Consider the following 17,286-nt stretch of genomic DNA (forward strand, 5'->3'; position numbering starts at 1 on the left):
ATTACACTGCGGCATACAGCTTAGCCAACAAAGCTACTATAACGTGATAACAAAGGTAAAGCGGCCAAGCAAGGCCCCCAAAGAGACATGGCGGCGGAGGAAGCGCCCACATCGAGCTGTTGCCACCTCCGCGTGCATACGTTTTAGTTTGCTTGTCAGCTCTAGGAAGCTTGATCTGTCTTGGTGTTTTGCGAGAGGCGCTCACAGCTGCAAAAGAACGACAGTTTTGTATAACAAGTTAGCGGGTTGAGAAATCATCCTAGATTCAAAAACATGCTTGTTGCGAACATTTCCAAGTGCCCAATTTTGCGTCGCAAACAAAGTCCAAATAAAACGACGGGGACGCCCAAAAAACCAGAGACAATGGAAAAAAAGACTGCGCAAAGGAGGTGGGAGACCAGCGACACCCTAGTATCTATCTCACCACGCTCCACATAAATCTAGCGAGGGAACAAGTGAAGAATATGTGGTTGGCGTCTTCAGCCATGTCGCATAGAGCACAACGCCTAGAGGCCGGGCCGAACCTCGAGGCTATGAGTTGACTAGAAGGAAAACGATCAAGGACTAATTGCCAGGTAAAAATACGGATCTTAAGAGGGAGTTTGGTAGCCAAAATATCCATAAAATGGGCCACCGAGGCTCCCTCGGATAGCTTGTTGTACATGGACGACACAGAGTAACACCCCGAGGGATCAAGAAACACCCCGAGGAATCAAGAGTCCAGGAGATCTTATCCACACCGGCCGGAGCAAAGGTGGGTTTCCTCAAAAATGTGCAGCAGGTTCCTCCATTCCTCCAGGGAAGCCAAGTCAAACGATCTGCGAAAACGACATCCCAAGGCTCCTCACAAGCCAAAGCAGCATTCAGCGGCTGATTGTCGCAGATACTAAACAGGATGGGGAAGCTATCTTTAAGTGGCCTTTGCCATACCCACAAATGTAGCAAAAACATAGTGTGTTTCCCATCGCACACCAAATATTTGGCGCCTAATTTAAAGAAGTGCTTGGTTTTATGCAAACTTTTCCAAAAAGTTGAGGCCCCCACACTAGAGCCAGAGAAAATATCGGACGCGGCCGCATACTTGGCCCATATAATCTGGGACCACAACGCATTGTCCCCCTGGTATAATTTCCAAACCATTTCAGCATGAGGGCGATATTCATCTTTCTGGAGTTGAGGATTCCCAGTCCTCCCGACAGATCGCATGCCAGTTCACTAAATGATACTTATGTTTTGGTTTGGAACCATCCCAAAAGAACCACGAACGATGAGAGTCGAATTTCGAGTGAACACCATCCTGGAGCAGGAATAGACCCATATGAAACATAGGTAGACTAGCCAAACAGGAGTTGGAGAGAATAAGCCTTCCTCCCGAGGACATGAATCTCCCCAACCAAGTTTCAATTTTCAGACCTAACCTTCTAACCAGAAACAACCATTGATCCAAAGTGAGTTTTCGATCGAAAATCGGAAGACCAAGATACACAAAGGGGAAGGCCCCTAGCTTGCAGTTAAGCATGTCGGCCACCCTATGATGTACTTCCATCATCTGGGCCATGAAAATCTCACTCTTGTGGTAATTAATCTTAAGCCTAGACATCTCTTCGAAACACATTACTAGGAATTTCAGATTTACAACTTGCGTCTCATCGTACTGAATCAGAATCAAAGTGTCGTCAGCATACCGCAGATGAAAAATCCCCCCCGCTACAAGGTGCGGCACAACCCCAGAGATGTGTCCTGCCTCGTAGGCTTTGGTTAACATGATCGACATTGCTTCAGACATAAAGTTAAAGAGCAGTGGTGATAGAGGGGGGTCCCCTTGCCGCAACCCCCTTTTGTTGCGAAAGAAAGGCCCCACTTCCCCGGTAATAGAAATCGTGGTCTGTCCTCCGGCCCCAAGCTGCAAGATTATGTGATCAGCCCCTCCATCAAAACCCTTTGCCCGCAAAACCTCAGTCAAGAACTCCCAATTAACCATATCATATGCTTTTTCAAAATTGATTTTAAGAAGAATTCTCCCTAGCTTCGTACTTTCAGTTCATGAATTATTTCCTGCAGAGCAATTACCCCATCGAGGATAAACCGGCCATTTATAGAGGTAGCCTGATTCTGGCCGATGACACGATGAGCAATCGTATCAAGTTTTGAAGAAAACACCTTGGACACTATCTTGAAAATAACGTTGATGAGCGCAATCGACCTAAACTGGGTGATTCTATCCGCTCCACGGCACCTTTGGGAACAGAGATAAAACACCGAAGTTGAGGCGAGCGATGTCAATCCTCCCAAGGATGAAATTGTTAAGAATGTGTAAAACCCCATGTTTTATCAAAAGCCAGCAACGTTGGAAGAAAGCCACTAGGAAACCATCCGGGCCTGGGGCAGTGTCGGTTTTCATCTCCTTCACAATACCAGCCAACTCCTCCTCAGAGAAGGTGAGGGCGAGGTGCAGGTTTTCGGTCGGGGAGACACGAGCATTGGCTTCCCAAGCGTCGTGAGAAATACCATAGAGGCAAGGTGTGTCCGAACCCAAAAACTCCCTGTAGAAAGAATATATGTGCTCTTGGATCAGACGCTTATCTGAAATAGGCCCCGAGTCCGTAACAAGGGAGGATATTAAACACTTCCTTCTGCGCCCATTGGCCACAATATGGAAATAAGCGGTGTTTTCCTCCCCTTGCAAAGACCAGCGAACACAACCCCTCTTCTGCCAATATTCCTCTTCCAACTTGTAAATATTCATAAGTTGTTCCTCTAGGTGGTAACAGAACGCCCAACCCTCTTCTTCGAGACCCTCTGATATCCATGTTTTTGATACAAAAAAACTCTGTTATATAATCATCTTGAGACATACATTCCAATACAAATACATTGTTTTTATACTACTTCCGTCAAGATGACAACACTATTCAATGTCATTTGTAGGTTTGCGCGCAAAGGCCCCACATACATCAAAATCAAGTCAAACTCAACTCAAATTTAGTCAAGACCTAGCGAAGTTCAAACACTTGAATTGGTGAGGGGGTTTTGGACAAGATCCCGAAAAAGGTGGGGTCCTGCGTAACCAATCACTCCTGGGCAGATCTGGCGGGGATAAAAGGAGCGCACGAGAAGGAGAAGGAGGCATCTCTTGACCACCAAAAGAAATCCACCAACCTTTCGGGCACGCAAAGAAACAGAGAGAAAGGAGGACGACGAAGGAGGAAAGGAGATCTAGATCCAGTTCTCTCCCGGTCTTCTCCTCTGCTTCTCCTGCTGATCTGATCCCATCACCATCATCATCGACAAGCGACATCGTAATCAAGGAAGAAAGAATCAGAGAGCGGTGATACATCTGATCTATTCCCCTTTTTGATGTTCCTTTTCTAGATCATAGAATCCCATGCATGTGAGATGAGGAAACTTGATGTATGGATGAAATTGTTCATTAAACCTGAGACTGCTTCGATGAATTAGTTTGCTGCGGATGAACCTTTTTTTTTCTTTCCTTAATCTCCTTCTTGCTTGTTGATCTGACCCTGGCCTACTATTGCTTCCGTAATTGTGTGGTAGTGTTGATTCTTCCTTAGCCCCAACCTTGCCGTTGTTATCATATCTGAGAAAGGAATTAGTTACGAGGAATCTGTGTCCAAAGAATATATGATTAATCAAGCTGTTTGAAATTGGAAAATCAGTATTTCAATCCCTGAGGAGAAACGATATACCTCACACTGTATTTGCAATTGATCAAATTGGCGCCGTTGCTGGGGATTGAATATTGAATGTTTGCAAGACTAAAATAGACTTGGTCTGTTATTTACCTTATTGTTACTCCTTGTCAAAGGACTTAGATAAGACAATGATTTTTGGTCACTAACCTTTAACGGTTGTTGGTTGTGGTGTGTTTATAGGCTCATAACAGAAATTGCAGGAAATTGATGGATGCCGAGCAGTGAAGAGTCGCCTCTAGCCGATTTTGACCCTGAAATTGAGAGAACCTTGCTAAGAAGAAGGAGAGAGTTAGCACAGAGAATGTTTGAGGTCACTGAAAAGATGGGCGAGAAATTGTTGAGAGATCTGTGGATCCCAAGGGACATAGTGGCTGAATCCGAGGTGATGATGCCTGCCATTGCTGCAAACAATTTCGAGCTGAAGCCTGCATTAATTAATATGGTTCAGCATCATCCCTTTAGTGGAACTGCAGCAGAGAATCCTCATGAGCATATGATGACTTTCCTGGAGTATTGCAATACGCTCAAACAAAATGGAGTTCCACATGAAGCGATAAGAATGCAGTTGTTCCCATTTTCTTTGACATGAAATGCAAGGATGTGGTTTCATGCTCTGCATCATCACTGCAGGGATACTTGGCAGAATATAATGCAAGCATTCTTTGAGAGGTACTTTCCACCAACAAAAGCTGCAGAGTACAGAGATAAGATTACTAGATTTGTTCAGTTTAGTGGTGAGAGTCTGTATGATGCTTGGCAGAGGTACCAGGGGTTCATAAGAATGTATCCGAATCATGGGCGAGAACAATGGTTAATACTGCAAACATTTTATAAGAGATTTACTGAACAGACCAGATCCTTCATTGATTCAGCTGCTTGCGGTGGGATAATGAACAAGACACTGGCAGAAGCTACTGAATTGATTGAAAGAATGGCGAGTCACAATTTCTCTTGGTCAAACGAAAGAGCCATTCATCCTATCCAACAAAGTGTGCACCAATTATCAGGGAAAGATGCAGTGGTAGCCCATGTTGAGAGATTCACTAAGCAGATGACACAAATGATAACTGAAGGATATTCTGGTGATGTAGTCTCAGCAGTGCAATCAACTAACATCTGCCAAATATGTGGAGAATTGGGTCATACAACTCAGGGATGTGGAGTTCTATTGGGAACAAACAATCAAATTCAACAAGTGAATTATGCTCAGAACCAAGGACCTTAGTCGCAATATTATAACCCATCTTGGAGGAATCATCCAAATCTTTCATACAAGACAGGTGGTCAGCCAAGTTCTTCAGCACAAAATAATCCCAGCTACAAACAACAAGCTCTGGCTTATCAGCCAGCACAACAACCATGCATTGACTCAGTCGGGGAGTGCTGTTGATATCAGTGAAATGATGAAGCTGCAGAAGGAAATGTTTAGTGGCATGCAGGAAACCATGAAAATGCAGTCAGAACTGTTCATTAAGACTATGCAGCATTTGACCAGGGGAGTTTCAAATTTGCAAGTGGGTAACAATGATAACAAGCTACCTTCCCAGACAGAAACGAATCCCAAGCAATACGGAGCAATTACATCGACTAAAGCCATTACAACTAGAAGTGGCAAGAATACTGGGCCAATCTTGAAAGCTCCCTATGTGGTACCTCACCTGAGGCAACCCATATCTGAACCTGAATCTGTTGAAAAGCCAGTAAACGAAAAGGAAAGAGAATCAAGTGAAAATGTCCGAGAACCAATGAAATCAACTGTTGAAGCAACTGCTCATAGAATTCCATTTCCTGAGAGATTAGAGAAAAGCAAGGAGGACAAGCAATATGCAAAGTTTCTTGAGGTGATGAAAGACGTGCAGATAACCATCCCTATCCTTGATGCTATTACGCATATTCCAATTTATGCTAAGTTCTTGAAAGAACTAATAACAAAGCGGAGAAACTTAGCTGAGCCTGAGGTGATCTCCCTAACAAAGGAATGCAGTGCAGTAATACAAGACAGATTACCAGCTAAGTTAGAAGACCCAGGGAGTTTTTCTTTACCTTGTGATGTGGGTGGAAGGAAATTTACTGCTCTATGCGATTTGGGGTCCTAAGTCAGTGTGTTGCCTTTATCAGTTAGTCAAGCTCTTGTACTCGGAGAATTAAAGCCAACTCCCATTACATTGCAGTTGGCTGATAGGACATTGAGGAAACCAGCCGGTGTTATTGAAGATGTACTAGTGATTGTTGGCAAGTTTGAATATCCAGTTGATTTCATTATCCTTGAAATGGAAGAGAAAAGTGATACTTTAATTTTGGGAAGACCTTTCTTGGCTACTGCTGGTCAATTATTGATGTTCAAGGAGGGAAACTTAAACTGAGATTTGGCTAGGAAGAAGTGGACTTTAATATGCAGCATGCAAGTAAACTACCTAAGTGTCAAGATCAGTGTCTGGCCATTGATGTAATTGAACATGAAGTAATTGAAATAATTGAAGAAAAGCAGAGTGCAGACGAACCAGATCTAGGAGTGTTCATAACACCAGGACAAATGACAGTTTGTGAATTGTGCAGTATAAGTGAGACTGAGGAGCCAGTACTAGTGGAAACAGAGCCAGGAAATGCAAAGTGTATTGTGGAATTAAAGGCATTATCACCTCATCTAAAATATGCTTTCCTTGGGAAGCAAAGGATTCATCCAGTAATCATTAGTGCCACGCTTGCTACTCATCAAGAAGAAGCTTTATTAGCCGTACTAAAGATGTACAAAAATGTGATTGGATATTACATAGATGATATCAAAGGGATTGATGCTTTTGTTTGTTCTCACAGAATCCACCTAGAAGAAAATGTCAAGCCATCCAGGGAAGGCCAGAGGAGATTGAATCCACAATTGCAAGAAGTGGTGAAGAAAGAAATACTGAAGTTACTTTCAGCTGGAATGATTTATCCCATTTCAGATAGTGAGTGGTTAGACCAATTCACATTGTTCCTAAGAAAGGTGGCTTTACCGTAGTTGAAAATGCTTTTAGGCAGGTCATCACCATGAGACCAGTGACAGGGTGGAGAATGTGTACCGATTTCAGGAAATTAAAAAAATCAACAAGAAAAGACCATTTTCCTTTACCTTTTATCGACCAAATGCTTGAGAGACTAGCAGGACAAGAATATTATTGTTATCTTCATGGATACTCTGGGTTTCTTCAAATACCTATTCATCCAGCAGATCAAGAGAAGACTACACTCACCTGTCCTTATGGCACATTTGCTTACAAGAGATTGCCTTTTGGACTTTGCAACGCTCAGTGACTTTCCAGAGATGCATGCAATCTATTTTTTCAGAATATATAGAGAAGATCATGGAGGTCTTTATGGATGATTTTACAGTATATGGAAAATATTTTGAGGATTGCTTGAAAAATCTTGCAACCATTTTGCATAGATGCTCAGAACAGAATCTCATTCTCAACTGGGAGAAATGTCACTTTCTAGTTAGAGAAGGGATTGTTTTGGGCCACCTCGTGTCTGCTAGAGGCATAGAAGTCGACAAGGAAAAAGTCGAAGCCATCGCAAGAATGCCACCTCCAATAAATGTCAAGGGTATCAGGAGCTTTTTAGGATATGCAGGATTCTATAGAAGATTTATTCAGAATTTTTCTAAGATAGCCAAGCCTCTAACTAATCTACTAAATAGTGATGTGAAGTTTGAATTTGGTGAGGAATGTCTACATGCATTTGAGGCCTAGAAGCAGGCACTTATTACAGCACCCATTGTCCACCCTCCAGAATGGGATCTTCCTTTCGAAGTAATGTGCGATGCCAGTGACTTTGCTGTTGGGGATGTGTTAGGGCAGAGAAAGGGAAAAGAACTGCATGTCATTCAGTATGCAAGCAAGACACTGGATGAAGCTCAAGTTAATTACACAACAACAGAAAAGGAACTCCTTGCAGTGGTGTACGCCTATGACAAATTCAGAGTATACTTGGTTGGTAATAAGAGCCAAACCCAGATTGATCAGATGGGTGCTTTTGTTACAAGAATTCGATATGGAGATAAAAGATAAGAAGGGAGCCGAAAATCTGGTAGCAGACCACTTGTCAAGGATTGTAGTGGAGAACTCCAGCCCAATAAATGATGAAATGCCAGGGGAACAGTTGATGAAGGTAAGTAGCAAGTCACCTTGGTATGCAGATATTGTCAATTATCTAGTTTGTGAAATTGTACCCAAGGATTTTTCCTATGCACAAAAGAATAAGTTCTTGCATGAGGCAAAAAGATATTCATGGGATGAGCCATTTTTATTCAAACACTGTGCTGATGGAATTATGAGGAGGTGCATACCAGAAGAGGAAGTACATGATGTTATTTATCAGTGCCATTCTAGAAATTATGGAGGTCATACAGGAATCATGAAAACTCAGGCTAAGGTGTTGCAAGCTGGTTTCTTTTGGCCAACCCTTTTCCACGATGTCAATGATTATATAAAAAAATGTGATCCATGTCAAAGATCTGGCAAAATCACGAGAAGAAACGAGATGCCGCAACAAGGAATACTTGAGGTGGAACTTTTTGATGTCTGGGGAGTTGATTTTGTTGGGCCACTTCCATCATCTAAAGGCTTCCAACACATCTTAGTGGCAGTTGACTATGTGTCCAAGTGGGTAGAAGCAATTCCCGTCACTAATGCAGATTCAAAGGCAGTGTGCAAATTGTTCAAGACAGTGATATTTCCAAGGTTTGGTGTGCCCAGAGTTGTTATTAGTGATGGAGGAACCCATTTTAACAATGAAAAGCTGGCATCCCTGCTGACTAAATATGGAGTACACAACCACAAAGTCACAACACCATATCATCCACAAGCAAATGGTCAAGTGGAAGTGTCAAACAGGGAGATAAAACATATTCTAGAGAAAGTTGTGTCCAAATCAAGATCAGACTGGGCAGATATGCTGCCAGATGCCTTGTGGGCATACAGAACTAGATACAAAACACCAATAGAAATGTCACCTTTCAGGTTGGTCTATGGAAAAGCTTGTCACCTTCCTGTTGAGTTGGAGCATAAAGCACAATGGGCAATGAGAAAACTAAACATGGACCAATCAAAAGCTGGGAACCATAGGAAGCTGCAGATGTGTGAGTTAGAAGAGCTGAGGCACGATGCTTATGGGAGCTCAAAGATTTACAAAGAGAAAACCAAAAAGTTGCATGATGGGAATATTCAAAGGAAGAGTTTTCAAGTGGGAGACGCAGTACTGGTGTATGACTCTAGATTCCACTTATTTCCTGGGAAGTTTAAGTCCAGATGGTTTGGTCAATACACAGTAAAGAAAGTGATAGATAATGGAGCATTTGAGGTACAAAGTCAATCAGAGGGAACCATGAAGATTAATGGGCAAAGATTGAAGCCTTACAGATTTGGTGACAAGATGCCTGTCGAAATGGAGGAAGAGAATGAAGTTGAGGAGGCTGGGCATGAAGGAGCAGGATAGTGATGAGAAGCTAGGTCAAGCTAACGACCTAAAACAAGCGCTGCTCAGGAGGAACCTGCAGAGATATTTATATATCATTTTTTCTAATTTAAAGCAATAAAGTATTTACATATTTATATATACACTACCATCAGTTTTGCAATCACCTTTTTTGCTTTTAGATAGGTCAAATACGACGAGTTGCATCACTTTAAAGAAATGGAGGTGGATTTACAGAACTCTTGATTTAAGAGAAATACCCGGTGAGATGTTTCTTGTTCCTTTACCTTGATATTGCAGAATTTAAGCGAGGGGGGTTTTCTTTCAAACTCCCAAATTATGATCCTACATTCTACTTTTTGTTACGAAAACGTGAAGTCAATGCAAGTTTCATGATCATTCTTTAGTACCCTATGTTGTTGGTCTGTATTACTAATCCTTCTCTGTTGATTATTTGCAAATGGAATTCATTCAATTAACTTATGAAAAGCTTCTATGGAAGATTTAGAATGGTCTTTGCCCTGAAAATCTTGAAGCTGCTTGTTTTATGTTAGTATCAATTATCACTGAAGCTAGTTGGACCCATGTGATCTCGGGATTGGATGTCCAGACTATGAGGACGCGATAATGGCGGTGAAGTTGCTCACAAGCTAACACATAACTAATCCGGAAACAATTTGGACCCATGTGATCCTTGGATTGGATGTCTAACCTTGGCTAAGGATGCTAACAATTTAACAGAGCTTTCATTTTTTTTCTCCTGTGCCCAGCTGGGTGTGGTGCTCCTTGGAGTGGATATTCGGTCTGGGAGGTGGAGCTTAACATTCTAATACCCCTGTGCCCAGATCGGTGTGGTGCTCCTTGGAGTGGACATTCGGTCTGGGAGGTGGAGTTTAACATCCTAATACCCTTTGTGCTCAGCTGGGTGTGTTTGTCTCTAGACCGATCACCTGGACTGAGAGATAGGGAATGACATTTTGTTCGTTCTTCATTATTATAAGTTTTTGTTGGCCAAAGAAATGAGCAAATTTGTTATAAAAAACTTCTCTAAGGAGAACACAAAATACCAATTCAAAAGGATCAGAAACTGCTAATCGAGTAAAGTATGTTGACACCCTTTTGCTTATCTTCTAACTGGGTTAACTTAGTTTCTGCAACTTTCATCGCCTGATATTTCCCTAAAACAGTAACTACGTTTGTTCATGGCAAGACTGTTCTCTTTACTTCATTATGCTAGCATAAGCTAGTTGCATGAATCTCATTCTGCAGTAATCAACATTCAATGACTAGTAATCCTATTCTACAGTAGAGTATAATATGGATTGCTTATGGCTCTTGCACTGTTCATTTTCATTTGCCGATCTCAGTTTTCAGAATTACTTGAGGACAAGTAAAGATTTAAGTGTGGGGGATTTGATATCCATGTTTTTGATACAAAAAAAAACTTTATTATATAATCATCTTGAGACATACATTCCAATACAAATACATTGTTTTTATACTACTTCTGTCAAGATGACAACACTATTCAATGTCATTTGCAGGTTTGGGCACAAAGGCCCCACATACATCAAAATCGAGTCAAACTCAACTCAAATTTAGTCAAGACCTAGCGAAGTTCAAACACTTGAATTGGTGAGGGGGTTTTGAACAAGATCCCGAAAAAGGTGGGGTCCTGCGTAACCAATCACACCCGGGCAGTTCTGGCGGGGATAAAAGGAGCGCACGAGAAGGAGAAGGAGGCATCTCTCGACCACCAAAAGAAATCCACCAACCTGTCGTGCACGTGAAGAAACGGAGAGAAAGGAGGACGACGAAGGAAGAAAGGAGATCTAGATCCAGTTCTCTCCCGGTCTTCTCCTCTGCTTCTCCAGCTGATCTGATCCCATCACCATCATCATCGACAAGCGACATTGTAATCAAGGAAGAAAGAATCAGAGAGCGGTGATACATCTGATCTATTCCCCTTTTTGCTGTTCCTTTGCTAGATCATAGAATCCCGTGCATGTGAGATGAGGAAACTTGATGTATGGATGAAATTGTTCATAAAACCTGAGACTGCTTTGATGAATTAGTTTGCTGCGCATGAACCCTTTTTTTTCTTTCCTTAATCTCTTTCTTGCTTGTTGATCTGACCCTGGCCTACTATTGCTTTTGTAATTGTGTGGTAGTGTTGATTCTTCCGTAGCCCCAAACTTGATGTTGTTGTCATATTTGAGAAAGGAATTAGTTACGAGGAATCTGTGTCCAAAGAATATATGATTAATCAAGCTGTTTGAAATTGGGAACTCGGTATTTCAATCCCTGAGGAGAAATGATATACCTCACACTGTATTTGCAATAGATCATCCTCCAAATCAGCTTCTTCATCAAGCTGCTTAATTTGACCCAACAATTGCAACTTAAGATCTCTCTGTTCCTTGCCAATATTTTTGGTCCAACCCCTTAGATATTTGCGTAGGCCACCGCTCATACCCTGCCACCAGTACGTGATACATCTTCCTCCAATATGTGACCCCAGACGCTCCCACACCCTGGGACAACAACGGATGGAAGCCAGCTACTTCAAACAAACCGGTCTCGAAAAAGAAACGGTTACTTCTAATTGGACTATCGCCCCGGTATCAAGGATAAGGGGAGTGATTAGTGCCCAAGCTAGTTTCGGCAACCACCGAGCAAAGTGGTAATCTAGGTCCAGCATGGGCGAGATTAAAATTCTATCAAGGACGCTACGCACTAGGTTAAGTTGTTTGTTAGTCCAGGTGAATCTCACCCCTATGCGAGGTATCTCCCTGACAGCCCATTGGCTGATCATCTCATTAAATATATTAATCCTAGCCTTGTTGACTCTGTTGTTATTCTTATCTTCTTCACTCCAAATGAGGTTGAAGTCCCCATCCATGATTAGAGGCTCAACCATGCGATTAATTTTGTTGGTGATCTCGGAGAGAAACTCCCTAGAGAAGGAGTGGTCAGCAGGCCCGTAGATCCCCATGATCTCGAGCTTCAACTTCCTCGCGCGCCATAGAACCGTAGCACTAAGGAAATATTATCCTATGTCAATACTTCCAACCTCAATGCGACTATCTCTGAAACCCACCAATATGCCACCCGATCGGCCTCTTGCAAGGAGCCAACACCAAAAGAACTTTTCGCCCACTTCTAAACTTCACAGCTCATGGTCCATGAAATCCTATTTAACCCTCTTATGTAGGCAAACCACATCAATATGGTGATTGCGAAGGTATTCCTTCAGCAGGTCCGGCGCCCCCGACGGTCGAATCCCCTGATATTCTAGAAAAGGCAACACATTAAGACACATGTCCTTTAGCCCGTGCTTGGCGGGTTCGTGGTCTCGTTCCCTGGATCACCCCCTTCTTAGTGCCCATTCGACGCTTGGCCGCAGGAGCCTCTTGGGTGTGTCCCGTACCTTGGCAACATAAAACAAATGTTCTGCGGAAGAATCTTGCAAGATAGCGAAACTAGATATATATTTAGAGTTACCTGGGTCCTTCTCCGTCGTCGCTCGAAACGCTCTTTCTAGCGCTGGTCCTTCCGTGAGGCCTTGACCACGGGAACTCTTGCGAGAGGCTTCCACCGGCAATGCACGGCTCCTTGGCGCCCATGCCATCGTAGTCGTCAACTCCGGGACTACCATCCCGTCTTGCAATTGCTCTCCCACCAGCCTCGATATGTTCTTTTCTGAATCATCAGAGAACTCTAGATGAGCAGACACCGCTGCCAAATTTGGGCTAAGGACCTTGGAGGGTCGATCGTTGTTGCTCTTGCTTCTCCTCTCCTTTTACCTAAGCCTCTCGACCTTAGCATCCACGTGCTTTGGGCTTTGCCAGCCAATCTCCTTCTTTTCTTCCTTAGACAGAGACATTGCCTTTCCAGGGGTCACATAATTCTAGCCAGTAGCTACCCCGCCCCCTAGGGTGCACTGTTTGGATATAGATAGAGAAATCGGTGGTTGTTCGCTCTCATTGGCGGAGTCTTCTTCCATGTGTGCGATTGGCAAGGAGGGCGATGCAACGATTTGCGCCACCAGGGGGAAGATATCGCCGTCTGATGAGCGCAGATTGCACATCGTTGGGGAACCCCAAGAGGAAGGTATGATGAGCACAGTAGCAAGTTTTCCCTCAGTAAGAAACCAATGTTTAATCAACCAGTAGAAGAAAGGCATGACTTGTGAAGGTGTTGCTAGCTGACTTGCGGCAGGGCACACTACCGGCATCAGCAACAACGTGAAACCTGCATGCAACACAACCAAAATACGTTGCCCCAACTTACAGTGAGGTTGTGAATCTCACCGGTCTTGCTCAAAACAAAGGATTAAACGTATAGTGTGGAAATAGATGTTTGTTTGCAGTGGAATTAAAGAGAACAATGTTTGCAGTAAGTAAATAGAACAAGATGACTGTATCAATGTAAAAGAAAGGACTGGGGTCCACAGTTCACTAGAGGTGTCTCTCCATAAAGATAAATAACATGTTGGATGAACAAATTACAGCCGTGCAATTGACAGAATAGAGATCATACATGACAAGATGATTACTATGATATTTGTTTGGGCATTACAACATAATACATAGACCATCATCCAACTGCATCTATGACTAATAATCCACATTCCGGTTATGATCCGAACCCTTCCAGTATTAAGTTGCAAGCAAAAGATTATCGCATTAAGCAAATATGTGTAAAGTAAACAATAGAATTACCCTTAGATAAAGCATCGTTGTTTTCTCCCTAGTAGGAATAGCACATCTACAACCTTAGAAGTTATTGTCACTCTTCCAGATTACTAGAGGCATGAACTCACTATCGAGCATAAATACGCCCTCTTGGAGTTACAAGAATTTACTTGGCTAAAGCATCTACTAGCAACGGAGAGCATGCAAGATCACAAATACATATGACAAGTATATAATCAATCTCAACATAGTATTCCATATTCATCAGATGCCAGCAAACACAACATGTAGCATTAGATAAAGATGATCTTGATCATGATAGGAAGCTCACAAGATCTAAACATGAAGCATAAATTGGAGAAGACAACCATCTAGCTACTGCTATGGACCCGTAGTCCAGAGATGAACTACTCACGCATCACTTCGGAGGCGGGCATGGCGACGTAGATGCCTCCTGTGATGATTTCCCTCTCCGGTAGGGTGCCGGGAAGAGATTCAGAACCCTCCCGAGCCAGGGTCGGCGGCCGCGACAGAACTTTTCGTGTATGGAGGCTCAGGTGTTTAGGTTTTTTCCCGACATCGTGAATAAATACGCGGAAGGGCGAGGTCGGTGGACGCCTGGGGGCCACACCACCCCATGGCATAGCCAGGGGCTGGGCCGCGCCAAGGGTTGGTGTGGCCGCCCTGTGGCGCCTCTTCGTCTCTCCTCTGGACTCCGTCTTCGTTACGGTAAAATATGAACTTTAGCTTTTGTTTCGTCCAATTCCAAGAATATTTCATGTACAACTTTTCTGAAATACAAAATAGCAGAAAAAAAGGAACTGGCACTGTGGCATCTTGTCAATAGGTTAGTGCCGGAAAATGTATAAACGCACCAAAGTGTAAACAAAACATATATAAATTGGTGTAAAACAAGCATGGAGCATCAAAAATTATAGATACGTTTGCAACGTATCAGCATCCCAGAGCTTAACTCCTGCTTGTCCTCGAGTAGGTAAGTGATAATAAAAATAATTTTTGAGGTGCCATGAAGCCAACACAATCTTGATCAAGTTATTGTAAAAGCATTGTGAGCTGGGATCAAAGTACTCTGAACATAGGCATGATAGATATAATTCTAACAATAGAACTTAGCAACTATATTACAACATGAAAAGTAACTCAAACAAAGGATCATGAATAATTGTGCACTGAAAGCAACTGTTTATTTTTTAGCATAGAGAAAACATAGCAAAGTGGTACTCACCTTGTCCTTTATGATGTAGCAAAACATAAATTCCAGGACAACTTTAAAGTTCAAAGGGTGACTAGATACAAGTAATTTGAGAACAAGCAATAGCATAATCATGAATCAATCAATAATAAATTTTGGGACTATGCACATTCTACTCAGAATGACAACTATTCTCTCTTAATTGGTGCATAAAGCAAGAAGACGAAGACTCGACATAAAAGTAATAGAAATGCTCTGCGTAGAGGGAAGCAAGATTACTCATCTGTTAGAGCTTTTTATTTTGAATGCAATAGGAGTGTTGAATATATATATATATATATATATATATATAGAGAGAGAGAGAGAGAGAGAGAGAGGTATGCATGTATATGTCAACAAATGGCATCAAATGATCTATCATCCTTTCATATAGTGACCTCAAGAGCGGCTCCCATGTAGTTCTCCATTGTACACCATTATTTAGGATCTCTCCAATACATAATATGCGGAGCTTTATTTGTTTATTTTGTTTGGTATGGGCACCCAGTTACCTTGCTATTTTTGCAATATTAAGGACCAACACATTATTCATGCTAGTCACGAAATGAAGTCATGAAAAGACAATAAACCATTCAATACTTACTCATGAGCTAAAACAAAACACAAAACATGTAACAATGTATGAAGGTTTAAAGGTAGCACACAAGCAATTCACTTTGGAGTGGTGGTGAAATACCACATATAGGTATGTATGGTGTACACAATTGACAACCACTACAAGAAAAGTTTCCATAGCCAACGAAGTTAAAGTCGCGCCATGGTTGCTGATGCACCATGGCCAACGATTTTTGCTCTCTCCGTGGTGCATGTGAAAACTTTTCTTTTCTCATTTTTGAGGCCACCTAGCCCAACGAAAACGTGGAAAACGTCGCGTATGGTGGCCCGGGACGTGGTGCATGATGAATTCTCAGGTACGCCGGCAAAGTCAACGCAAATCCGCACCGCCCAGAATATAGGGCCCAGATGGCAGCCTCTCTAGCATTGTTTTTTTATCGATCACGCCATCTCGTTCAGCACTCTCCGATCGCGCCGTTATCGCATTAAGCAATGTGTGTAAAGTAAACAATAGAATTATCCTTGGATAAAACATTGTTGTTTTCTCCCGAGTAGCAATAGCACATCTACAATCTTAGAAGTTACACTCACTCTACCAGATTACTAGAGGCATGAACCTACTATCGAGCATAAATACCCCCTCTTGGAGTCACAAGCATCTACTTGGCCAGAGTATCTACTAGCAACGGAGAGCATGCAAGATCACAAATAACATATGTCATGAATATATAACCGACCTCAACATAGTATACAATATTCATCGTATCCCAGCAAACACAACATGTAGGATTACATAAAGATGATTTTGATCATGTAGGGCAGCTCACAAGATCTAAACATGAGGCACAAATTGGAGAAGACAACTGATACGTCCAAAACGTATCTACTTTCCCGAACACTTTTGCTATTGTTTTGCCTCTAATTTGTGTATTTTGGATACAACTAACACGGACTAACGTTGTTTTCAGCAGAATTGCTCTGGTGTCTCATTTTTGTGCAGAAATTCAACTTTCAGGAAAATCCTCGGAATTTATGTCGAAGGGCTTATTTTTCCAGAAGAATCACGGAGCCAGAAGGGCAGGCCTGGGGGAGGCCCAGGGCCCCCACACACTAGGCCGGCGCGGCCTGGAGGGGGGGCGCGCCGCCCTACTGTGTGGCCCCCTCGGCCAGCCTCTGACGCCCTCCTCTGGACTACTTAAGGGTTTCGATCTAAAAACTAAAATACGTGTGTAAACAAAAGAGAAGAGGGATGATTTACCTCGCTGGTAGAGATAACGTCCTTCATGGGAGCCGCTCTTGAAAGTCTGGTTGACGAGGTAGTTAGAGTACCCACTATCATTCGTTGACAACAACAAACACCTCTCAAAATAATTTTACTCCTGTTTTACAAATGGAAAGCTCTAGCACATGTTAATCCCTGCTTCCCTCTGCGAAGGGTCAATCTTTTACTTTTACATTGTGTCTCCATCCTTTCTTTGAGCACCTTCTTGAGAGCACAACTGTCATTCTTAGTATAATATGCTTGTCCCAAAATGTGATTAACTGTGGTATAACTTTGATGCTTTTATCTTTGATAATTTCTACTTCTAGTCTTTCC

The 17,286-nt window shown here is 42.5% G+C and overlaps 1 non-coding gene across 1 annotated transcript; it reads right to left on the reverse strand.

Annotated features, from left to right (window-relative positions):
- Window positions 1–4,407: 4,407 nt before the first annotated feature.
- Window positions 4,408–4,513, reverse strand: LOC124658487. The gene has a single exon (XR_006989222.1). It is a non-coding gene; the product is annotated as a small nucleolar RNA R71 (small nucleolar RNA).
- Between the last annotated feature and the right edge of the window lie 12,773 nt (window positions 4,514–17,286).

This window comes from Lolium rigidum, chromosome 5 (assembly GCF_022539505.1).
Source record: "Lolium rigidum isolate FL_2022 chromosome 5, APGP_CSIRO_Lrig_0.1, whole genome shotgun sequence".
Classification (NCBI taxonomy): Eukaryota; Viridiplantae; Streptophyta; class Magnoliopsida; order Poales; family Poaceae; genus Lolium; species Lolium rigidum.